At 36.0% G+C, this 27,977-nt stretch overlaps 1 protein-coding gene across 2 annotated transcripts in view; it reads right to left on the bottom strand.

The window, feature by feature from the left end:
* The window catches only part of CNTN4 (contactin 4), a 991,759-nt gene that overhangs the window by 775,314 nt on the left and 188,468 nt on the right, over nucleotides 1-27,977 (bottom strand). Inside the window, exon 8 of one of the 2 annotated variants that reach the window (XM_058437175.1) lies at nucleotides 23,489-23,661. The exons of the other annotated variant lie outside the window; for it this stretch is intronic. The gene's annotated coding sequence lies outside the window, so the exon portion shown is untranslated. The remainder of the gene's footprint in view (nucleotides 1-23,488; nucleotides 23,662-27,977) is intronic. 2 annotated transcript variants of the gene reach the window in all.

Below are 27,977 nucleotides of genomic sequence, written 5' to 3'. Positions count from 1 at the left end.
CTTGTCAACATTAAAATATTGAAGTGTTCCAAAAACTTAAAAATTCTGATTTCCACTAATATATTAAAAGACCAAGAATCACTGGGACTCCATTCTGAAACGGCAACAATTACTTAAACAGGGTATAATATATCTGTCATTTCCCTGCCATGTGAAGGCCTGGACTGCAGGGATGTTGATGGAAATGGGGAAGAAACAAGAGTTGCAAACAAAAGAGAAATAAGTCATATAAAAAACAAGTAGGAAACGCAGGCATCAATATTACTTTGTAATTATAGCAAATATAAATATATCAAACACTGTAATTAAAAGGTAGATATTTATACACTGGCTTTTAAAAAACACATGATCTAACTATATATTGTCTACAACTGAAATATTTTAGGTTCAAAGACAAAAACAGGCTTCAAGTTAAAAGAAAGAAAAGGACATATGCAAACAGTGACCAAAAAAAGAGCTGCAACAGCATTACTAATATCACACTTCAATACTTTAAGCCAAAAATTTGAGTACAGATGAACAGATTTTATAATGAGAAAAGGGTCAATCTGCCCGTGAAAAATAATACCTATAAACTTACATGCACCTAAGAAACAAAGACTCAAAATAGAGGAAGGGAAACTGATAGAAATGAAAGAAGAAATAGAAAATTCAACACTAATAGTTGAAAAGCTTCAATATCCTTCTTTAAATAGTGGAAAGAAAATCAGAAAGAAGATCAAAAAGGATCCAGAAGATTTAACACCATAAACAAACTAGACCAGCAAACATGTATAGAACACTCCACTCCAAACAGTAGAATACACATTCTTCTTAAGTGCAGTGATAAAATTTTTCAAATTAGACTGTAAAAGATCTACAGACTTGAGGTGGAGCCAAGATGGCCGAATAGGAACAGCTTCGGTCTACAGCTCCCAGCGTAAGCAATGCAGAAGATGGGTGATTTCTGCATTTTCATCTGAGGAACCAGGTTCATCTCACTAGGGAGTGCCAAACAGTGGGTGCAGGACAATCTGTGCAGTGCACCCTGTGCGAGCCGAAGCAGGGTGAGGCATTGCCTCACTTGGGAAGTGCAAGGGGTCAGGGAGTTACCTTTCCTAGTCAAAGAAAGGGGTAACAGAGAGCACCTGGAAAATCGGGTCACTCCCACCCTAATACTGCACTTTTCCAAGGGCTTGGAAAATGGCACACCAGGAGATTGTGTCCTGCACCTGGCTCGGAGGGTCCTACACCCACAGAGTCTCACTGATTGCTAGCACAGCAGCCTGAGATCAAACTGCAAGGCAGCAGCAAGGCTGGGGGAGGGGCACCCACCATTGCCGAGGCTTGCTTAGGTAAACAAAGCAGCCAAGAAGCTCGAACTGGGTACAGCCCATCACAGCTCAAGGAGGCCTGCCTGCCACTGTAGGCTCCACCTCTGGGGGCAGGGCACAGACAAACAAAAAGACAGCAGTAACCTCTGCAGACTTAAATGTCCCTGTCTGACAGCTTTGAAGAGAGTAGTGGTCCTCCCAGCATGCAGCTGGAGATCTGAGAACGGGCAGACTGCCTCCTAAAGTGGGTCCCTGAACCCCGAGCAGCCTAACTGGGAGGCACCCCCAAGTAGGGAGAGACTGACACCTCACTCGGCCGGGTACTCCTCTGAGACAAAACTTCCAGAGGAACGATCAGACAGCTGAATTTGCCGTTCACAAAAATCCACTGTTCTGCAGCCACCACTGCTGACACCCAGCCAAACAGGGTCTGGAGTGGACCTCTAGCAAACTCCAACAGACCTGCAGCTGAGGGTCCTGTCTGTTAGAAGGAAAACTAACAAACAGAAAGGACACCCACACCAAAAACCCATCTGTACATCACCATCATCATCAAAGACCAAAAGTAGAAAAAACTACAAAGATGGGGAGAAAACAGAGCAGAAAAACTGGAAACTCTAAAAAGCAGAGCGCCTCTCCTCCTCCAAAGGAATGCAGTTCCTCACCAGCAACGGAACAAAGCTGGACGGAGAATGACTTTGACGACTTGAGAGAAGAAGGCTTCAGACGATCAAACTACTCCAAGCTACAGAAGGAAATTCAAACTAATGGCAAAGAAGTTAAAAACTTCGAAAAAAAAATTAGATGAATGTATAACTAAAATAACCAATGCAGACAAGTGCTTGAAGGAGCTGATAGAGCTGAAAGCCAAGTTTCGATAACTATGTGAAGAATGCAGATGCCTCACTAGCCGTTGCGATCAACTGGAAGAAAGGGTATCAGTGATGGAAGACGAAATGAATGAAATGAAGCGAGAAGGGAAGTTTACAGAAAAAAGAATAAAAAACAATGAACAAAGCCTCCAAGAAATATGGGACCATGTGAAAAGACCAAACCTACGTCTGATTGGTGTACCTGAAAGTGACAGGGAGAATGCAACCAAGTTAGAAAACACTCTGCAAAATATTATCCAGGAGAACTTCCCCAATCTAGCAAGGCAGGCCAACATTCACATTCAGGAAATACAGAGAATGCAACAAAGATACTCCTCGAGAAGAGCAACTCCAAGACACATAATTGTCAGAGTCACCAAAGTTGAAATGAAGGAAAAAATGTTAAGGCCAGAGAGAAAGGTCGGGTTACCCACAAAGGGAAGCCCATCAGACTAACAGCTGATCTCTCGGCAGAAACTCTACAAGCCAGAAGAGAGTGGGGGCCGATATTCAACATTCTTAAAGAAAAGAATTTTCAACCCAGAATTTCATATCCAGCCAAACTAAGCTTCATAAGTGAAGGAGAAATAAAATACTTTACAGAAAAGCAAATGCTGAGAGATTTTATCACCACCAGGCCTGCCCTACAAGAGCTCCTGAAGGAAGCACTAAACATGGAAAGGAACAACCCGCACCAGCCACTACAAAAATATGCCAAATTGTAAAGACCATCGAGGCTAGGAAGAAACTGCATCAACTAACGAGCAAAATAACCAACTAACATCATAACGACGGGATCAAATTCACACATAACAAAATTAACTTTAAATGTAAATGGGCTAAATGCTCCAATTAAAAGACACAGACTGGCAAATTGGATAAGGAGTCAAGACCCATCGGTGTGCTGTATTCAGGAAACCCATCTCACGTGCAGAGACACACATAGACTCAAAATAAAGGGATGGAGGAAGATCTATCAAGCAAATGAAAAACAAAAAAAGGCAGGGGTTGCAATACTAGTCTCTGATAAAATAGACTTTAAACCAACAAAGATCAAAAGAAACAAAGAAGGCCACTACATAAGGGTAAAGGGATCAAGTCAACAAGAAGAGCTAACTATCCTAAACATATACGTACCCAATACAGGAGCACCCAGATTCATAAAGCAAGTCCTGAGTGACCTACAAAGAGACTTAGACCCCCACAAAATAATAATGGGATATTTTAACACCCCACTGTCAACAGTAGACAGATCGACGAGACAGAAAGTTAACAAGGATACCCAGGAATTGAACTCAGCTCTGCACCAAGCAGACCTAATAGACATCTACAGAACTCTCCACCCCAAATCAACAGAATATACTTTTTTTTCAGCACCACACTACACCTATTCCAAAATTGGCCACATAGTTGGAAGTAAAGCTCTCCTCAGCAAATGTAAAAGAACGGAAATTATAACAATCTGTCTCTCAGACCACAGTGCAATCAAACTAGAACTCAGGATTAAGAAACTCACTCAAAATGGCTCAACTACATGGAAACTGAACAACCTGTTTCTGAATGACTACTGGGTACATAATGAAATGAAGGCAGAAATAAAGATGTCCTTTGAAACCAATGAGAACAAAGACACAACATACCAGAATCTCTGGGACACATTCAAAGCAGTGTGTAGAGGGAAATTTAGAGCACTAAATGCCCACAAGAGAAAGCAGGAAAGATCCAAAATTGACACCCTAACATCACAATTAAAAGAACTAGAAAAGCAAGAGCAAACACATTCAAAAGCTAGCAGAAGGCTAGAAATAACTAAGATCAGAGCAGAACTGAAAGAAATAGAGACACAAAAAACCCTTCAAAAAATTAATGAATCCAGGAGCTGGTTTTTTGAAAAGATCAACAAAACTGATAGACTGCTAGCAAGACTAATAAAGAAGAAAAGAGAGAAGAATCAAATAGATGCAATAAAAAATGATAAAGGGGACATCACCACCAATCCCATAGAAATACAATCTACCATCAGAGAATACTACAAACACCTCTACGCAAATAAACTAGAAAATCTAGAAGAAATGGATAAATTCCTCGACACACACACCCTCCCAAGACTAAACCAGGAAGAAATTGAATCTCTGAAGAGACCAATAACAGGTTCTGAAATTGTGGCAATAATCAATAGCTTACCAACCAAAAAGAGTCCAGGACCTGATGGATTCACAGCTGAATTCTACCAGAGGTACAAGGAGGAGCTGGTACCATTCCTTCTGAAATTATTCCAATCAATAGAAAAACAGGGAATACTCCCTAACACATTTTATGAGGCCAGCATCATCCCGATACCAAAGTCTGGCAGAGACACAACCAAAAAAGAGAATTTCGGACCAATATCCTTGATGAACATTGATGCAAAAATCCTCAATAAAATACAAGCAAACTGAATGCAGCAGCACATCAAAAAGCTTATCCACCATGATCAAGTGGGCTTCATCCCGGGGATGCAAGGCTGGTTCAACATATGCAAATCAATAAATGTAATCCAGCATATAAACAGAACCAAAGACAAAAACCACATGATTATCTCAATAGATGCAGAAAAGGCCTTTGACAAAATTCAACAACCATTCATGCTAAAAACTCTCAATAAATTAGGTATTGATGGGACGTATCTCAAAATCATAAGAGCTATTGATGACAAACCCACAGCCAATATCATACTGAATGGGCAAAAACTAGAAGCATTCCCTTTGAAAACTGGCACAAGGCAGGGATGCCCTCTCTCACCGCTCCTATTCAACATAGTGTTGGAAGTTCTGGCCAGGGCAATCAGGCAGGAGAAGGAAATAAAGGGTATTCAATTAGGAAAAGAGGAAGTCAAATTGTCCCTGTTTGTTTGCAGATGACATGATTGTATATCTAGAAAACCCCATTGTCTCAGCCCAAAATCTCCTTAAGCTGATAAGCAACTTCAGCAAAGTCTCAGGATACAAAATCAATGTACAAAAATCACAAGCATTCTTGTACACCAATCACAGACAAACAGAGAGCCAAATCATGAGTGAACTCCCATTCACAATTGCTTCAAAGAGAACAAAATACCTAGGACTCCAACTTACAAGGGACATGAAGGACCTCTTCAAGGAGAACTACAGACCACTGCTCAATGAAATAAAAGAGGATACAAACAAATGGAATAACATTCCATGCTCATGGGTTGGAAGAATCAATATTGTGAAAATGGCCATACTGCCCAAGGTAATTTATAGATTCAATGCCATCCCCATCAAGATACCAATGACTTTCTTCACAAAATTGGAAAAAACTACTTTAAAGTTCATATGGAACCAAAAAAGAGCCCGCATCGCCAAGTCAATCCTAAGCCAAAAGAACAAAGCTGGAGGCATCACACTACCTGACTTCAAACTATACTACAAGGCTACAGTAACCAAAACAGCATCGTACTGGTACCAAAACAGAGACATAGATCAACGGAACAGAACAGAGCCCTCAGAAGTAATGCCACATATCTACAACAATCTGATCTTTGACAAACCTGACAAAAACAAGCAATGAGAAAGGGATTCCCTATTTAACAAATGGTGCTGGGAAAACTGGCTAGCCATATGGAGAAAGCTGAAACTGGATCCCTTCCTTACACCTCATACAAAAATTAATTCAAGATGGATTAAAGACTTACATTTTAGACCTAGAACCATAAAAACCCTAGAAGAAAACCTAGGCAATACCATTCAGGACATAGGCATGGGCAAGGACTTCATGTCTAAAACACCAAAAGCAATGACAACAAAAGCCAAAATTGACAAATGGGATCTAATTAAACTAAAGAGCTTCTGCACAGCAAAAGAAACTACCAACCGAGTAAACAGGCAACCTACAGAATGGGAGAAAATTTTCGCAACCTACTCATCTGACAAAGGGCTAATATCCAGAATCTAAAATGAACTCAAACAAATTTACAAGAAAAAAACAAACAACCCCATCAAAAAGTGGGCAAAGGACATGAACAGACACTTCTCAAAAGAAGACATTTATGCAGCCAAAAAACATAAGAGCTCATCATCACTGGCCATCAGAGAAATGCAAATCAAAACCACAATGAGATACCATCTCACACCAGTTAGAATGGCCATCATTAAAAAGTCAGGAAACAACAGGTGCTGGAGAGGATGTGGAGAAATAGGAACACTTTTACACTGTTGGTGGGACTGTAAACTAGTTCAATCATTGTGGAAGTCAGTGTGGTGATTCCTCAGGGATCTAGAACTAGAAATACCATTTGATCCAGCCATCCCATTACTGGGTATATACCCAAAGGACTATAAATCATGCTGCTATAAAGACACATGCACACGTATGTTTATTGCGGCACTATTCACAATAGCAAAGACTTGGAACCAACCCAAATGTCCAACAACGATAGACTGGATTAAGAAAATGTGGCACATATACACCATGGAATACTATGCAGCCATAAAAAATGATGAGTTCATGTCCTTTGTAGGGACATAGATGAAACTGGAAACCATCATTCTCAGTAAACTATCACAAGGACAAAAAGCCAAACACCCTATGTTCTCACTCATAGGTGGGAATTGAACAATGAGAACACATGGACACAAGAAGGGGACCATCACACTCCAGGGACTGTTGTGGGGTGGGGAGAGGGGGGAGGGACAGCATTAGGAGATATACCTAATGCTAAATGATGAGTTAATGGGTGCAGCACACCAACATGGCACATGGATACATATGTAACAAACCTGCACATTGTGCACATGTACCCTAAAACTTAAAGTATAATAATAATAGTATCTACAGGCTATATTTTATATACATTTTTCCTATATTTTAGAGATATTGAAATATTAAAGGTTTTATAAATAATATAAAAAGAGATACAACAAATTTCAATGAGTTTAAAAGGAATAAAATCATAAAACCTTCTCTGACCACAATAAAATTAAATTAGCAATCAAAACTAAAAGCAAATTTGGGAAATTTGTAAATATGTGGAAAATAAATAACTTATCCATAAATAACCAAGGGGTCAAGGAAAAAATCAAAAGGGAAATTACTTTCAGACTTTTAGATGCATGAAAATAACAGAATATGCCAAAATTTAAAAGATGATGCTAAAGCTGTGCTTCAAAGAAAATGTATAGCTTTAAATGCCTGTATATGAAAAGAATAAAAATTTAAAATCAATAACTTAACTTTCCACCTTGAAACCCTGGAAAAGAAGAGCAATAGAAGGGAGAAAATAATAAAGACTGGAGTAAAATATAAAGGGAATTGCAAACAAAAAACAACAGAAAAAAATCAATGAAACAAAAATTGGGTCTTAGAAAATATAAACAAAATTGACACAACTTTAGCTAGACTGATAAAACAATTGAGAAAACTCAAAATCCCAAAATCGAGAATAAAAGGGAGGATAACAACAGAATTTGCAGATATTTTAATAAAAATGATTATAAGGCAATTACTATAAACCACTATGTTATCAACAAATTAGATAATTTAGACAAAAATAGAAAAATTCCTAGAAAGACAAAAACTACTGAACTTTATTCAAGAAGAAACAGAAAATCTGAATAACCCTGTATCAAGAAAAGTGAATAAATTAGTAATCATGAAATTTCTCATAAAAAAGTCCATGAGTAGAAGGTTTCACCAGTAAATTCCACAAAAAGTTTAGTGAAATTCTTCAAAAACTAGAAGACAAAGAAACACTTCCAGACTCATTATATAAGCCGATTATTACCGTGATACCCAAGCCAGACAAGAACATCATAAGAAAGCCACAAATTAATACTCCTTATGAAGATAGACACAAGAATTTTCAAGAAACCAAACCTAGCAACAGATAAAAAGAATTATAGACCACAACATACTTGGATTATTCAAGTAAAGCAAGATTAATTCAACATATAAAAAGCAATCAATGTAGCACACCATATTAATACAATAAAGAACAAAAGCCACATGATCATTTTATACATGCATAAAAAGTATTTAAAAAATGCAACACTCCTCCATAATAAAAAAAACCCTCAAGGATCTAGAAAGGAAAATCCTTGGAAGGAAGATCCTAAACCTAAAAAAGGGCACCTGCAAAAAAGGGCATCTCACAGCTAATATCATACTTTTCAGTAAATGATGAAAGCTTTTCCTGTAAGGTCAAAAATAAGACAAGAATGGTTGTCTTGCTATTTTTTTTTTTTTTTTTTTTTTTGAGATGGAGTCTCACTCTGTCGCCCAGGCTGGAGTGCAGTGGCACAATCTCAGCTCACTGAAACCTCCGCCTTCCAGGTTCACGCCATTCTCCTGCCCCAGCCTCCCAAGTAGCTGGGACTACAGGCACCCACCACCAAGCCCAGCTAAATTTTTGTATTTTTAGTAGATACTGGGTTTCACTGTGTTAGCCAAGATGATCGTGATCTCCTTACCTTGTGGTCTGCCCGCCTCGGCCTCCCAAAGTGCTCGGATTACAGGAGTGAGCCACCGCGCCCGGCCTTGCTATTTCAATTCAATTGTAGTGGAGGTCCTAACTAGGACAATTAGGAAAACTAAATAAAATAAAATGTGCCCAGATTGGAAGGAATGAACAAAACTATCTCAATTTCTTCTACATAGAAAATCCTATGGAATCCACAGAAAATTTTAGATCTAATAAACAAGTTCAAGCAAAATTCTAGGATACAAGCTCAATATATAAATATCAGTTTTATTTCTATACACTAGTAATGAGCAATTCAAACATGAAATTAAAAAATAATTTCATTTAAAATATCATCAAAAATAATAAAATACTTAGGAACAAATTTAATAAAATCAGTATATTAAAGATGTGTACATGGAAAACTAGAAAACATCATTGAAAGAAATTTTAAAAAGACCTAAATAAATAGGAAGACATCCCATGTTCATGGAATGGAAGATTTACTAGTGTTAAGATTGCAATACCTCCAAATTGATTTACAGATTCTACGTAATCCTTGTAAAAGTTTAAGGTGGTTGTATTGCAGAAATTATAAAGATGGTCTTTATATTCCTGTGGAAATTCAAGAGGCTCCAAGTAACTGAAACATCTTGAAAAAAAAAACAATGTCTGACGACTTAGACTACATAGCCAAAATATATCCAGAATATATCAAGAACTCTTATAATTCAATATTGAAAAAAGACCCAGTTAAAAAATTGACAAAAATTTGAATAGCCATTTATCCAAAGATATACAACTGTCCAACAAGTACATGAAAGATGCTCAAATCATTAGCAATTAGAGACATGCAAATCAAATCCACAATAAGAAACACTTCCGATTCACTGAGATGACTATATCTAAAAAACAAGCAACCACAAATCTAGCAACATATAGAGTTGACAAGAATGGGAAGAAATAAAAACCCTCATGCATTGTTGCTGAGAATGTAAAATGATGCAACCACTTTGGTAAATAGTTTCATTTATCATTCTTCAAAAAGTTCATCATAGCTTTACCATATGACCCAGCGATTCCACTCCTAGGACATCTAAGCAAAATAAAAGCATATTCCACACAAAAACTTGTACACAATATTCAAAGCAACATTATTTATAATTATAAAAAATAGAAACAACCCCAAAGTCCATCAAATGATGAATGAATAAACAAAATGTTGTATATCCATAGAATCAGATGTAATTCAGCCACAAAAATAAATGAAGTACTGATACATGCTACAACATGGATTAATTTTAAAACATCATACTAACTGAAAGAAGCCAGACACAAAACTCTACATATAATATTATTCTATTTGTGTTACACTTATTGAATAGGCAAATCTATACAGGCAGAGTGTACATTAGTGGTTGTTAGGACTTGATGGACAGGTAAATATGGAGTGGCTGCTAATGGGTCCTGGGTTTCCTTTGGTTTTGAAAATATTATGGAATTTAATAATGATAATGGCTGCACAATCTGAGAATATGCTATAAACCACTGACCTGCATACCTTTAAAAAGGTTATGTTTATCATACATGAATTTCTCATTTAGAAAAAAAGATTCACAAAAATAATTTCATCAAAGTATAGTATATGAATTGGTCAACATAAAGAGAAAGTACTATTCAAGAAGAATCTAAGATTTGGAAACTATATCATTGGTATATGAGAAAGGATAAGTTAAATTTAGCAACTAATAAAGTACATTGCTTAGAAATTCAGCAATAAGTTGATTCAGAATATTAAGCAAAAAAATACATTAAAAGGTCATGATCAACCAAAAAAACAATAAATAAAATAATTCTCAGAGACTTGCCTGAAACAAGTATGTTGTGAAATACTTGTCAATTAATTCATTTATAGGAACAATTAACCCTCTCAGTTGTCAAACATGCCTCCTTTCTTTGAACAGAGTGCATTCTCTAATAGGTGAGAAAGCTACTTGCTGCCATGCTAGGCTGATAGCTACCCAGGCCGGAGTAGAATCAAAAATTTCTAGCACCGATAATTGTGGGAACTACATGATCATTCATACAGCAATTTTTCAAGTGTCAAAATTTGAAAACAATTGATAGCTCTGAGCATCAAATGAATATAAAGGTCATAGCAGCACTAGGGAAATGGACCTATAAGTGAATTCTACTTGCCATAGGAAGTGAAAAATAACTTTTTAACACCCTCATTATTATTCTAATCATTTTAGAATCTCAGTTTTACCCTTATTAGTGGCTTATGAATAAATAAATAAATAACTGTATAATTTCCCCATTGGCCAAATCACTTTGAAAAAATAACACATTTGATGTTTTCAAAAGATACAATCTTACCAGATTATTACAAAGACAATGGTCCCAAGCCACATACATTACAATGGACACATAAATTACAATGGAAAAAGCTCCATTGTAATTTATGTCTCCATTGTAATGTATGTGGCTTGGAGAAAGCGCCTTCTGTTTATCTGCTTTTATTGAGTAAACATACCGGGAATATGTTGTATTTCTGGCACATTACTGTTGGGTCAGTTCACACAATGTGATAAAGCCAACTCTTTGCCTTTATTATTTTCCTAATTACCAAGGCCAACAGTGTTTCATCTAAATTATGTTGTGAACTCAAGCGAAAAGATGTTAAGTGTCTTCCTCATAAGTGATATAACACCCCTTTCCTCCCTTTGCTCTATCTTTAATCATAATCAGTGTCAAGGATCATGTAAAATTTTTAAAAGTACTAACAGAATCTGGCCCTAAATATGTTTCATAGAATGTAAATTGTGTAGATTAATAATCCAACTAATATTTTCCACTGATGTTTATACTGTGTAATTAATTTCATTCTTAATTATACAAATATACTTTATAACAGAAGATTGAGCATTACAACTAAGCTACATGATTATTACATAAGGCATTCAATAACAAATTTAATTTGATATAAAGGATAAAGTTAATAAGCATATAAATCTAAACTTTAAAAGAAAATATATTGTAAAAGAAATTATCTACTTACATATTGGCTTCTAACTTCCCATTACAATGTAATGAACAAGTAATTTCACCAAATGATCCTTAATACTCCTACTCTGAATAGCCCATCAAAAGATAGATGGACTGAATTTCACTGTGCATCTTACCTACTTATATGTAATCTAGATTTACAGGAAACCTAAATAACACTCAACCAAAGATGCCATAATCTAATTCCTATTGAAAATGAAAAATCCAAAGGTGATAATCTATTGTGACACAAAATATACCGTTTACACAGTATTCCAAAGATACTGTCAGCTCTAAATACCTGCTGAAAATACTTTCCCTCTTTTATTGCAACACTGGTAGTACGACTCTAGAGTTACATTGAGCTAAGGATTCAGGTAGAGGAAGCTGAGAGTGCAGGCAGAGGGAAAGTCGCTGTGCTCCTACCCAGATTTGCTTGCTTTATTACACCTCTCTGAGGATCGCAGCTAGGCGGAATCAGAGGTGCCTGTGGGACTCAGAAACCATAAACTTGGAGCTGTCCTCCGTGGTAGTGCTGAAAGAGAACTAGCAGCGCTGAACAACGGAGCTGCTCAAATTGCAAGGTATGAGAGACCTGCTATAGTAGTGATTTAATCCAAAGTCATGAGAAAGAGAGATAACAGACAAATGTGGTCAAATGAGCATTGATTAATATCCATCATCTAATGAATAAATAGATAAAATGTGGTATATCGACTCAATGTAATATTTTTCTGCAATAAAAAGAAATTGATATATGCTATAACGTGGTGAACCTTAAAAACCAGTAGACGAAGTGAAAGAAGTCAGTCACAAAGAACCACATATTGCCTGCTTCCATTTAATGAAATGTCTGGACAGAAAGTGGATTAGTGGTTGCCCGGAGCTGGGTTGGGGAGTGAACAGGGGAAAAGAGTGGAAGGAATATTTTGGGGGCAGGGGTTATAAAAACATTGTAAAATTGATTGTGGTGATGAATTGGTATAATTATTATTCACTCTGAATATACTAAGTTGTACACTTTAAAAAAGTAAACTGTATGGTATATAAATTTTATCTCAATAAAGTTGTATTATTTTAAAACAAGTGCACAGATTTATGCCATGGCTCTATATCTTAGGAAATCTGGAATGATTGAAAAGTCACCTAACTTTTCTAAGTGCCAGCATCTTATCTGAAAACAGATGTTAACATATCTATATTTCATACTCTTGAAGACTGTATCATCATTATATATGTAAACTGTTTAGGACAATGTCTCACACAATAAATATAAGCTGTTATAGGTAAACTAAGCAGCTTCTTCCAGAGTAACTCCACCATTATACAAAACATATTGAATCAAAAAAAGGGCACCTCATGGTTTTTGAAATTTCATTCACATATTTATTCACAAGTATTAATGAAGCACATACAGTGTGCTTGGCATGGCTAGGTACAAATAAAACATAACATGGACTAATAAACTTATGGATGAGATGTCACAACATATCATTAGATGTCCTTCCATATGGGACAAAGTGACCAATATCGCCTTAGCATCTAAAGTGGGCAGAAATGGTGAGCTCTTTGTCTCTCATGCATTTCCAATGATAAAACAGTTGGAGGTGGAGGAAACCTAGGTAGAGGTAGAAGTTAATTATTACTATATGGCTCACAGATTTTCAGGCGGGAGCATTAACTTGAGAAAATATTATTGCATTTCAAAATTAAATATTTCAATGACTTTAGTTAATATATACCAATTAGGTCACGTTAGGATTATCCCACAACATATATTTGTTTCAAATTACATAACCAATGTAGAAACAAACAATTCTAAGGTGTCTGTTTGTTTGTTTGTTTTTTGAGATGGAGTCTCGCTCTGTCACCCAGCCTGGAGTGCAGTGGCACGATCTTGGCTCACTGCAATCTCTGCCTCCTAGGTTCAAGTGATTCTCCTGCCTCAGCCTCCTGAGTAGCTGAGATTACAGGTGTGCACCACCATGCCGGCTAATTTTTGAATTTTTAGTAGAGACATGGTTTCCCCATGTTGGCCAGGCTGGTCTCAAATTCCTGAACTCAGGTGATCCGCCCGCCTCAGCCTCCCAAAGTGCTGGGATTACAGGTATGAGCCACTGTGCCAGCCCAATCCTAAGTTTTATAAAGTCAAAGTTAATAGTGCCTTCCTTTACCCTGCCTACCTCATAAAATTTCTGCCACAAAAAAAAAATAAATAGATATAAGATCAGTTCCAATTTAGATGGAATTGTACACAACACACAGGCGCACACGCACATGCACACGTATGATTAATAACTAGTGGTTCCAACTGTATCCCTCTCATCAATTTCAGACTTTCAGACTATATGCTTGATATTATTGGTGACTTCTCTCAAGTAAATTGCTAATCTGTGGAAATACTTAAATTCAGTTATTATTATATTACTTAGAGTTTATTTATTTGTTTTAAAGACAGGGGAGGCCAGTCTGAATACCTTATGGAGACTTCTCTGTCCGAAGTAGATTCAGTCTGAAGTCTGATGAGTGCTCTACTAGAGTGGGCATCTGAGTCAGTTAAACTCAGACTTCACACTGCTGTTCAAATGATTCTGTATTATTTCCAAGTTACTTGCCTGCTTTTGCTGTGATTATGATTTCTGTTCAAGGCTGATAATCAAATTTCTTACAAATCAAAAGGAATAAAACATACGGTGAAGCTGTTAAAAACCAGCTATCAACAAAAAAGTTCAGGGCCTCTGGTATGAAAAAGAAAAAGAATTCTGTGGTCTGGGAAGAGATTTATTCTTGATATAGAGCAGAACCATTTACAGCTACAAATTTTTTTTAACTAGTAGTAAAGCATATTACAAGCTTTCTTAATTTAATTTCCTCTGGCATTTATTGTGTTTAATAAAATACCTAAATGTCAACCAGATTTATAAAAATGTATTCATAGTTTAATAAATGGTTAAGATAGATTATCATGAACAGATATAATGCAGACCATAATGATATAAATTAATATGGATTTTTGTTTTCCTCCCCATCATAGAAGTAATTAGTGTGTTCTAACAAAGTTTTTTCTTCTACAGTAATGGATACTAACAGTGCATCTGTAATGTGTTTGAGATTTTATCATTATTATTGCACAGCTATTGTTCAGTATCAGAACATATGGAGGATTGAGATATTTCAGTTTGCAATGGATTCAAAGAAGGGTCAAGGACATAGCAAGGATGGCTTAGTACAAATTTGGATTTAAAGAGTAATAACAGCAATGTTTTCAAAAGGATCATTTACTAAGCTGTCACTTCCTGCAGGTAAATCAAGTTCCTATTTGGAAGCCACCAAATGGACATGCCTTCATGCTATTTTCCAGGTTTCTTTGATTCAAGATTTTATTAAAAATAAAGAAGGATCAGCCAGGAACGGTGGCTCACATCTGTAATCCCAGCACTTTGGGAGGCCTAGGTGGGTGGGTCACGAGCTCAGTAGATGGAGACCATCCTGGCCAACATGGTGAAACCCCATCTCTACTAAAATACAAAAAATTAGCCAGCATGGTGGTGCACGCCTGTAATTCCAGCTACTGGAGAGGCTGAGGCAGGGAAATCGCTTGAACCCTAGAGGCGGAGGTTGCAGTGAGCCAAGACTGCCCCACGGCACTCTAGCCTGGCGACAGAGCAAGACTCTGTCTCAAAAAAAAAAAAAGATGGTCACTGAGTAAATAAACTTACCCCTTTTGTGGGGGCTAAATGGAAAGAGCAAGGACTCATAAATGAGATTGTTAACTATTTTGGCTCAAAACAAACATCCACCTGTGGCTGTAATTTTCAATGTCTTTGCTTTTAAGGAAAAAGTATTGCTTAAGATAAAACATGCAAAGCTTTCCCAACAATTCTCCCCTCTATTTTGAGAACTTTACACATACAAATCTACCCTGAACTTTCAGGACATTATGCAAATGTATTTATTAAATTGCCAGTTGAAATCATTAAAAATAGATTTTTAAAAGTTAACACGTGAGATTATAGAAAATGAGCTAAATCCTACAAAAGTTATTCAATTCACTCTGTCTAACATTCTTGTTCAAAATTTCTCAGTAATGTAAAATAACTCTGCTCTTGTTTGCAGGGCCTATAAATAATTTATCTCAAGTAAGCATACCACTATTCAGTAACTGAGTCAGTTTTTGAAATCACTTCATTATCTTCATCTGAAGAGACTGACTTTGATCATAAGCTGTTATGGGACTTACCTTCACTGATTTATTTCATGTAGTCATTAGTGGAAAGCTAAATAAAATATGACCCAGATAAACAATTTGATGCAATAAAATAAGATAAATTCATATTTTAGTGTGGTAAATGCCATTTATATTTAAAATTGAGTAAAATTTATAAACATATTTACTATTATGTTTTAGATAAATAATTGTACTGTATGTGGGAGATTCCTATTAAAACTTTCATGCAATTTATTTTGAGGAGAATATAACACATATTTCAAAACTACTTAAATGATTTAATAATGTAAATCAATTTTTTAAATACAAATTTCATGAAATATTCTGTTGTCTACACATGTTAAATTTCTACATCTACTATAACTTACCTGATTTTTATGATAATTATGAATGTTAACCCTAAAATAAACATACTTAATAAATAAAATAGAACTTAAGCATCAGATTATGGCATAAAAATAATATAAAATTATAGGGAAAAGTCTTCAATAATATGAGCTTGAAAGGCATACAGTGTGATATAATGGACTTTGAAGTTTCAGAAGAAGTGGGGGTGTGGGATAAAAAATTACATATTAGTTACAACGTATACTACTCGGGTGACGGGTCTGCCACAATCTCAAAATTCACAACAATATAATTCATCCATGTCACCAAAAAACACTTGTACCCCAAATAAAAAATAATAATATGAGTTTGTTTTCATTAGCATCCAGTAAAATAAAAGATTCATTTAATAAAAACATTCCCCAAATGTTGCAACTCTTCATAAATAATCCAAATTTTATAATGTGTTTTGTTAATCTTCTCAAGTCTTTAAGTTTCTGAACAATAATGCTGGATTAATTCTCTTATCATTTATTTGTTCCATAGCTATATGAAGATTTCCCGTCCATTTTCAATTTCATTGGATATTAGCACAGTTACTTGTCTATGTACAAGTCAGAATGCTGTTTAATCTCAACCACTGAAACAATACTGAGGTCAGAAGCTAAAAACCCCCTCTGACAGGTGAAATTTGACAAAAATAGAAATGACTTTGAAGAGATGGCTATAAGAAGATTATCAAAATTTTATGAACAAGAGGCTTTAATGACTAATCATTTAAATACAAATTCTCATATACCAAGTGTTTCATACATTACAAAGCGTTCTCCCATATATGCATTAATTTACTCCTCACAAAAACTATTATGGCCATACACGTAACAGGTTAATTTTAAAATAATGTTCATTCCATGATTAATCTACATATACATGCCATGTAATTTCTTTGCTGTCACCTGTAGCCTTCAGGAATAATATTCACTAAGTAAACTATAGAATATATATTTCATACACAATACTTTTTTGGTTGAAATGTAGCTATATGATTTTTCCTCCACATATATGGCATTAGATTTTTAATATGAATGTACCAAAGATGGAAATTCATTCTCTATTAAATTGTATGAGAGAAAAGTAGAGATATATGGACGGAGGGACTAAGAAAGAGGCAAGAGTTGGGGGAGAGAAGAACAAAATTTTCAAATTCCATTTTTTTCAAGGGCCTTTTTATATACACAGAATGCAATTGGGAAACTATTTTCTGAAAATTCAAGGTTTAATTAGATAATTAGATAAGTAGAGCAAAAGATGAGGTAGTGTGTGTTTAAAAATTAATATACTAATTCTGATTAATTACAACTACAGGAACGAAAGTCAGGTGTGAAAATAAGCCTGTTAAATTTCAAGAAAAAAGCTAAGGCTAGATTTTAATTTGACTGACAAGATGACAAGAACCTTAAAGGAGGAAGTTAAAATTACACATTTGTAACTATTTTTAAACATAAAATGGGATAGATTTTTAAAGGTGATTTGCTACTAATTACATTCTTAATTAAATTCCTGCATTTATCAACCTAATTGTTCATTCAACTAACATCTACCTAGTGTTCACTTTGTGCCAAGCACTCTTCCAGCTGCTAAGTATTCTTCACTTAACATAACAGATGACTGGGCACGCTGGCTCACACCTGAAAACCCAATCCTTCGGGAGGCCAAGGCGGGCAGGATGCTTGAGCTCAGGAGTTCGACACTAGCCTGGGCAACATATTGAAACCCTGTCTCTAGCGAAAAACACAAGAATTAGCCATATGTGGTGGCATGTGCCTGTGGTCCCAGCTACTCAGGAGGCTCAGATGGGAGGACTGCTTGAGCCCAAGGAGGTGGAGGCTGCAGCAGGCTGTGATTGTGCCTCTTCACTCCAGCTTGGGTGACAGAGTGAGACTCTGTCTCAGACAAAAAACAAAAAACAAAACAAACAAACAAAACACACAATAACAAACCAAAACAATAACAACCAAAAACCTCTGGTTGCACGAAGCTCAAATTTATTTGTAGGTAGACAGTAAATAAAAATAACAAGTAAGAAAAATATACAGTATTTTATAATTCTAAAATGCTTGGAGACTAAATGGGCAGGGTGAAATCAGACAGACGATGTATGGGATTTGCTATTTCATATAGGCAGGTCAGCATAGGCAGCACTGAGGAGACGGAATCTGATTTATCTTATCTCACTGTTTTCAAAAGCAACAACATAATCCCTTAACACAATCTTAATTCTGTAATTTTTAATGTAATTGTTAAAGCATCAAAATGTTTAACATCATTTGGAAATATTCAACAGTATGATGTATACAGATGATTTGATTTCCTTCTGATGAAAATTTTAAAATAAAACTAAAACCAAATCTTTCCTGCGTTCCTTTTTGATGTAAATTACGAAGCTTACTGTGCATTCTCATAGTTGCAAATAATGTAAGTTATTTGATACCACACATCAAATCTGGAAAAATCTCAGTAATAAACTGATTGAAAAACATTGTGGTTGACATTTAAAGTACTCAAACTGAATTTATATTGTAGAATAAATTCACATTTTGACAATAGACTCCTTAAGTAGTCAGAATCCCCCAGTTCATTCAAAATGAAAATAATGCCTATGATCAAAGGCCTGAAGAAAGACTTTTTGAAATTGTTTCCATTCCTCTATCCAGACTTCTTCAATGTCACCCAGTTCTTTTCAGAAGAAAACAGAAATAACATGGTTTAAAATAACTCCATAGAACTTTTAGAATACTACACTGAAGATCTTTCAAGAACATCTGAAAGGTGAGTTTTCTGTTACAATCCAATTTTCTACCTCATTGGAATTATAGGATTTTTTTATTTTTCAAGGCAAACGGTGATAAAATAAACTAAACACCTGTTGCGTATACTACATGTCACCTGCAGTATCTGTGGACCATTTTACTCTTCTTCTGCCCTTTTGTTCTATACAATATCAAAGTTAGTGTTGCTCTTTGTATTTGCCTAAACTTTGTCATGGTGGGTTGGTAACATTTGTATCTATGCACCCTGAGACAAATCATTCTTCCCAGGCATAACCATTTAAGCTTGGTCTCCTCCAGTTAGTACTCAAATACTTATTACTTGTAAATTACGGTATATTACAGTGATATCCTCTTTTTTTTCTAACAAACTTCAATGTTCTTTAGTAACTTCCACAGAAAGAATTAGAGACAGTCTATTCTTTTTTTGTTGTTGTTTTTGAAACAGGTCTCACTCCGTCACCCCAAGGCTGTGGTGCAGTGGCATGATCTCGGCTCACTACAACGTCTGCCTCCCAGGCTCAAGCAATCCTCCCATCTCAGCCTGTTGAGTAGCTTGGATTACAGGTGTCTGCCACCATGCCCAGCAATTTTTGTATGTTTTTGCAGAGACTGGGTTTCGCCATGTTGTCCAGGCTGGTCTCAAACTTCAGAGCTCAAGAGATCCTCCAGCTTTGGCCTCCCAAAGTGTTGGGATTACAGGAGTGAGCCACGGTGCCCGACCCAGAGAAAGCCTATTCTTAAGCTCTTGAGTGAGGATTTCAGGAAAAAAAAAAGTCACAACTCTTCTGCCTTTCTTTTGCAATGTAACTTGGCAGCTCCTCACATCAATAGGTGTTGTCTATTTCTCTGGTCCCTAAATCTAGGCTGGCCTTATGACTTACACTGGGAATAAAACATGGTGGAAGCAACACTGCACAAGAGCTAAGGCTGGGCCTCCAGAGACCTTGCTTCTGCTCTTTGCTCTGTACAGTTTGGCCTGTCTCGCCACCATGAGAACAAGCTAGGGAAAGCTGGCTGGCTGATGAGATGTATGGTTCAAATGCTTCCGCTAACTGAAGCAACTCAACTGCTAGAAACAGAGCTGACCATCCGTGCATTCAAGACCAGGAGAAACATCAGCAGAGCCCAGTCAAAACTGCTGACCTCCAGAATTGTACACCAAATTACTGGTCAATGATTTAGGCCACTGAGTTTTGGGGTTTGTGACACACCAAGAGATAACTGACACAAACCCAATACTAAAAGAACTGCCTACACTTAAAAAAAAAGTTTCATCTTTTATTTTGGTGAATATTTAGGTAAACAGGATTGCTGGATTAAAATTAATATCTATCAATATGCTAAAATGAAAATATTTAAATAAATTGCTACTTTAAAGAGATATAAGAAAGATACAAAGTACTAACAGTACCACTGTTAGTAATAATAACAGCCATCACATGTATCTTGTTGATTATGTGCCAAGAAACCTATTGACTCATTTAGTATCACAAAACCTTATGAAATAGGCGCTGCATTATTCCCATTGTATAGATGAGGAAACTGAGACACAGGGAAATTAAGTAACTTGCCTAAAGTCATTAGCTAGTAAGTGGTAAAGCCAGGATTTGAACACAGGCAATAAATACTATGCCATTCTGCCTCTCAATAATACTAACAATGATGAAAAAACAATATATTGCCTTTACTCACAATAATAGTTAACATTTTATATTAAGTGATTACTATGTTTCTGGCACTGTGCTAAATTTATCTCATTTACTCTTCAGAGCCAAAGTGTAAGATAGTACTACTAATATTCTCATTTATCCATGAATAGCAAAGGCACAGGGAGACAAAGTAATTGCTGCTTTTTGTACAAAAACATATTTGAAAAATGCACAATTTACACGTGCTTCTCTTAAAATTAGGTATCAGCAATCAACAAGAAAACTCCTGTTAAATGGCAGTGCAATTGCACTATACACCCACAAGCATCATGAATGTCAAAAGAATAACAATACGCGTGTTAGTGGGAATGTGGACACAAATGAAACCTCCATGCATTATTGATAACAGTGTAAATGTGACAATCACTTTGAAGAAGAGCTTGGCAGTTTCTAATGAATATGTGCATATACTTAACCTATCATTCAGCAGTTTTACTCCTAAAGAAATGAGTGCATATGTCCACAACAAGACTTGCAGCAGATATTCATAACTGTTTTATTCATAGTAGTCCCAAACTGGGAACATCCAAAATGTCCATCAACAAAAGAATGGAATATCTTGTGATATATTCATATGTAGAATACTATCTGGGATTGAAAAAGATCACACTACTGATAGATAGAATAACATGCATGAATATTAAAATGTTGAGCAAAAGAAGGCAGACAAGAGTACATACTATATGCTTCTATTTATAAGAAATTCTAGACCAAGTAAAAATACTCTAAGGGATAAAAAGTCAGAAAAGTGGTAACCTGGGGTACAGTGGAGACTACTACCTAAAAAGGACATAAAAGAACTTTGGAAAATGATGAAGATATACTATATCTTTATCTGAGTAGTGGTTAATGGCTGTCAAAAAGTTAACACATTGTACACTTCGGATAAGAGCATTTTATTGCATACAAATAATCCTGAAAAATTCAATAAAATAAAGCAAAACAAAGTTGTCATATTCAACTTATTCAATCCAACAGATATCAGTGGGATACCAAATACGTGTTTGGTACTGTGCTTCAATAAATCCTAAGTGACAATTATTCACTAAGAGACAGAACAAAAGCCAATGCCCTTGTGAAGTTCATTCTGTTGTGCAAGAGACAAGCTTATAAATATAAAACTATTAGAGAAGAATCCAGAAGAAAAATAATCTGTTGTCAAAATGTGTGGGACAGATAAGTGCTGTAGAAGTGACAATACAAGTGCCCCTTTTTATAAATGAGATAGGGAATGGGCATGAGACATTTTAACGGCTAATTAAGTGATGGATTAATATTTTACTAACTGTAAAAAATGGTATTAAAATATTACAGTTCGCCGGGCGCAGTGGCTTACGCCTGTAATCCCAGCACTTTGGGAGGCTGAGGCGGGTGGATCACCTGAAGTCAGGAGTTCGAGACCAGCCTGACCAATATGGTGAAACCCCGTCTCCACTAATAGCACAAAACAATTAGCCAGGCATGATAGCAAATGTCTGTAATCCCAGCTACTCGGGAGGCAGAGGCAGGAAAATCTCTTGAACCTGGGAGGCGGAGGTTGCAGTGAGCCAAGATCGTGCCATTGTACTCCAGCCTGCACAACAGAGTGAGACTCCGTCTCACAAAAAAATAAATAAATAAAATAAAATAAAATATTATAGTTCAAAACAAATCAACACAAATAAGCCACTTAAAACTCGGACGAATTTTAGGGATCCCCAAATGCTTTATCATAAGGACTACAGTGAATTAATCCTTTAGTAATTTTATATTAGCATTATCCTATGGTGAAATATAGAATAAACAGTAGGGAAAAAAGCTAGCAGGCATTCAATAATCATAAATCATAACATCATAATTAAAAATTTATTTTGAGTTCTTTTAACATACTTTATTTTCTTCAAATATCTAAAAGGGGTGTGGATAGGAACCAGTTGTAACTAGGGTGACTCTGCTAGTCTAATTGCATGTCAAAATTTATTTGTCATTTTTAAATGATGCTGAAAATTTGGAGATAAATTCTTGAGTAGTGAGAATTCTCCTATATGGGTTGGAATTCTCCATAAGATTCATTTGAACAAGAATGTATTGAAGGCCTAGGGTCTGTATTTACCACTGGGGATGATCACAGCCTATATATATTCCCTGATACCAAAAAAATTATAATGTAGTTAGGCAGGCTGGAAGGGTAAAAAAATGTACATAAATCCAAGCAAAGAAACAGGAATAACAAAAATATCATCACATCTGCAGTGATGGGGTCTAGATCCTCAATGACCATGGACAGATGCAGTTATTCAAAAGTACAGCTACAGTATAAGTCAGGACCAACGTGACCAAGACACTCAATATATATAGTTGGATTATTTTAAAAAATGCAGCTGAATATGAGATGGTGATTTAATTTATAACGTAAGGCTTTCATATGTCATTTTTAAAACTCCTATAGTGTCAATTTTTCTTTGAAAAACCTGGTCATTTTAGCAACAATAAACTCTACAAAGCTCAGACCTGAAGTTTCTGTTGAAAGGGAAATAAGTTTTTTCCTCTAATCAGATTTAAGTCAGAAAATTTTAATGGTTATCTCTAGTTAGCATCCAAAGACCCCAGCAGTATATGCCCAATGATCTCACACTCTATTCAAACTCTTCAATGGCTTCCTGTGCCCTCGCAACAATACACAAATCTTTAAGATGCTTTAAGACCCTGTGTAGCCTGGATTACCTGTAGTTCTTTCATCATGTCTCTGATTTGACAACTATGATTTCATTCAAACTGAACTTTTCCTTTCTCTTGAATGGACCACTCATTTTTTCACTTATTTAGGTCTCATGTATCATCTTTCTCTCTTTTTATCCGGCCTTTCTTGCTTCACCATCATTGTTAAAGATTTTCCCCTGTAACTGCAACCATGGAACTTACTAAGTACTTGATTAACAGGTATTGCATGTATAAATGTAAAGATATGTATGTTCCAATGTCAATTCCATAAAACACAATTAGTGCAGTGGTATTCAAGTCATAACATACCAAGACAAGCCTGATCAGTTTCTCATAATCACTCTGGATATTTCCAGGATCCACCTGGCTTCCCCCTTCCTGCATTATGGCCCAGAAGCTCTCTTTGAAATGTAAGCCAGGACAATTCTAATGCTTGTCTCTTTCATTGCCCTTGTTTCTGGGATCATTGCTCTGTGCTGCTTGTTATTGTTTACTGTCTAGAAACTGTTGTTTCATTTTTTCCCACATTTTTGTTGTTATTTTGGGCAGAAAGATAAATCCAGTCCCTGTTACTCCATCGTATTAGGTGTAGAAAAGTTTCAAAATCTAAGAAAATGACTGGCTCAGAGAAGGTACACTCTAAGATGGGAATTTTAATCTAGAAAATACTAAATACTAATAATGAACATTTTGTAACCCTGAAAACTATGCCTCCAAGTTTCCGAGAGGTAGTATGAAATTTTCAATCATCAAATGTCTAGAAAGAACTACTTTGTGATAAAATAATTTTAATGTTATTCAGCCACTATCGTAATAACTTATACATCAATGACTATTCTTAGAAAGGCAGTAAGTGGAAAAAAATTAGAAAGAGATCAAAACCAGATATAGTTGCAAGAGGCCTCTAAATTGTTTTATAATTCATTCTTCATTATCTTCTTTTCTCTTATATTTATACAGGGAAGTGGGAAGCATTGACGGTTGAAAGGGAGCTGCCCAAAGTAAAAAAAAAAAAAAAAAAATCCCAAGTTGATTTGAAGGGACAGGAAGATCATCTTATTTGATCCAATCTTCCTCCCCTGAACTGTGTTCACTAAATGCTGACTTAAAGCAGATGTCTGCAGCCCTTCTCATATATTAACAGCAACATTTAATGAACATCATCAATGTGCCATGCACCATGATACGGCCTTCACATATACTATCCCATTTAATCCTTCTAGCAACTCTGTCTTATAGATATTATTATTATCCCCATTTAACAGATGGGAAAACTAAACATACAAAAGTTTTGAAATCTTCCTAGGATATCTCTATGCAATGAGAAACATAGGTCAAGTCCATGCTCCTCTTTCTGTGCAAAAGTCCCAAATGACATTTAGTCTCTTTGGGTTTTAGGGGACCTGGTCTCTCATCCTTCCCTGTACGTATCACTCCGTCATTCATGTTAGAAATAATCTAAAATATTTCTTTTTTAAATAATATTTCTAAAATATTTCTAAAGCGAATGTGTGATAGGCATTGGGAAGCTGTTTAAAACTATAAATGTATAGCCTTTTAAGAAACGTACTTTTGAGTCTGTACTGAGCAAGCACTTCTCAAGAATATAGGGCCAAGCTCCATTCACTGGGTATGGGATTGGATTATTTTTAAGGCCTTTCAGACCTTAAGATGGTTCTGTGTACCTTGAATTTCACTACCTATCTTTAATACTCATATAAAATGCCTTCATTTAACTCTATTCCTTGGAATTTCTTGCTTTTCACCACCTTCCCTACATCACTGAATGAACATTCAAGACAAACATACCTCTTTTCTATAATTTATATCTTTATTTAACATTTTCCAGCTTTCTCCTACCAACAAAACAAAACTTGTATTGTTTTCTTTCATTCTGGTTTTCAGATTCATATTCTTCTTACTATCCTTCCACTTATTTGATAACACACATTTTCATTACATTTTCTTTGATACTTAGTATGGCTTTATCTATTCCATTTGAAATGGAAACTGTTTAAAGATCTCGGTGTGTTGCAATCTTTCCCAATCTCTTTGATCTGTTTTTATAGCAACTTCCTCTTGCTATAGTTTGGATGTCTGTCTCCTCAAAATCTCATGTTGAATCCGATCCTCAGTGTTGCAAGGAGGTGCCTAATGGGAAGTGTTTGGGTCATGGAGGTAAATACCTCAAAAGTGGCTTAGTGCCATTTTCATGGTAGTGAGTGAGTTCTACCTCTTTTAGTTCCTGCAAGAGATGGTTGTTAAAAAGGGCCTGGCACCTCCCCTCTATCCCTCTTCCTTCCTTCTGGCCCTGTGATCTCTGTACACACTGGCTCCCCTTCACCTTCCACAGGAAGTGGAAGCAGCCTGAGGCCCTCACCAGAAGCAGGTGCCAGCACCATAATTCTTGTACAACCTGCAGAACTGTAAACCAAATAAACCTCTTTTCTTATAAATTACCTAGTCTCAGGCATTCCTTTATAGCAACACAAATGGACTAAGAAATCTCTGTTCCTTATTTTCCTTTCAAATGCATTTCAGATTATTTCAACTAATATCTATTCTAATTTATTTTCTAATTCTGCTATTAATTTTCCCACTGCATTGTGAAATGCCTATGTTTCTGTTAAAATTGTCATCAGTGTCTGAAATCATTCTGGCTCTCACAGATTCTTATAAAGTTAACACAAACAAAATGACATCTTTATTCTCAACTTACCAATTTTACAATAAGTTCATACATTGTGTTAGTTTTCTATTCTTGCAATATAATACAAGCAACAATAGACGAATATAAATAGTTCACAAAGTCAATCAGATCAGACTTCTTCTTCTTCCTCTTCCTCTTCCTCCTCCTCCTCCCTTTCCCCTTCCCCCTCTTCCTCTTCCTCTTCCCCTTCTTCTTCTTCTCCTCCTTCTTTTCTTTAGACAGGGTCTCACTCTGTCATCCAGGCTGAGGTGCAGTGGCACAATCACAGCTCACTGCAGCCTTGATCTCCCGGGCACCAGTGACCTTCCTACCTCAGCCCCTCAAGTAGCTGGGACTACAGATGTGCACCACCATGCCCTGCTAATTTTGGTAATTTTTGTAGAGATGAGGTCTCACTAAGTTGCCTAGGCTGGTCTGGAACTTCTGAGCTCAAGCAATCTGCCCACCTCGGCCTCCCAACGTGTTAGGATTACAGGCGTGCACCACCGCGCCCAGCCTCATTTATCTTTATACACAGCCCATTTCAAATGTTCAGTTTACAAATGTGCTATGAAAAAAAGTAGCATATTTTTCATGCATTATATGCTAGAGTTACAATCTGTATAATGGCATAAATTCCTCCAGTTGTTCAAGTTTGTTTTAATTTCAGGGCTGAAAATGGGTGTAAATCTTAGCTACTTCAACTACCAACAAATGATAAAATCATCTCTACAACAAACCTTGCTAAGTAAATATTCAGTTTCTGAACAAAGAGTTCCAGTGAGACAACATGGCCTAAACTTTTTTAGGGGAATGTTTGATCTAACTACGAATATCTCCATAAGACAGTTTAGATTCTTCATACTTCTACCTACAAATGCTTAATCCATCTCAGGGGTACAATCAAAACATGAAATCTGCATTGACAGCTCATCTAGCATTTGTGTATAATGATGCCATGCTTGAATCTTAACTCATTCAGGCTTTTTTTATCCCTGGTTTCTTCAAATGTTTCTCATGTGACACTATGATTAATCATGTCCCAACATTTTAAGCATTCTCTAGTTCATTTATGTCCCTTTGAAAATACGGTGTCCAGAGTAAACTAAACATATGTTCAATTATGATCATGGATAATCCCAAGACTTCAGGGTCCCACTATGTTCTATGAACAAAATGCTCTGTTGTAAACATACATAACTTTATTATTAAGTCATCTATAATGCATCTCACTCATGCATTAATACAATATTTTGGCTGTAAGATTTAACTGACTTAAACACCACTTAACATATGTAGAAACAGTCGTCCTATTTAGAAATTGTAAGTTTTATGTTACGCTTGTTTTTAATAGCTTGACAAGCCTTGTTTAACAACCATGTAGTTTTTTAAAGCTAACTAAGCCCTTTCTGCTTGGGGTTGTGGTATTTTCTTTTCAGGTTTCACAATATTTTGATTTAGTTCCTATATACTTAAAAAAAGAGAATTTCTCATCTTTCTAATCAATAAGAAACTGGTGTATACACAACCTCAAAATTCAAGTTCATAGTGTTTTTTAAAGTCCAAATATGCATTTGTATGTGTATGTGTGTGGGGGGGGGCGGGGGGTGTATGCATACACACACACACACATGGCAGGAGATCTGAGAAATACAGTATAGTTAAATTTTTAAAAGTTCAACCTACCAATAGAATTAAAGAAGATATAATACCATTTTTGCTTATAAAAATGGTAAATAGGATAAAAAAGCCACCCAAAGTCAGCAAGGATGTACCTAACTCAGGAAGATAGATGTATAAATT

Source organism: Hylobates moloch, unplaced genomic scaffold, assembly GCF_009828535.3.
Source record: "Hylobates moloch isolate HMO894 unplaced genomic scaffold, HMol_V3 SCAFFOLD_4, whole genome shotgun sequence".
Taxonomy (NCBI): Eukaryota; Metazoa; Chordata; class Mammalia; order Primates; family Hylobatidae; genus Hylobates; species Hylobates moloch.
This window is presented reverse-complemented; position numbering and strand designations above follow the sequence as displayed.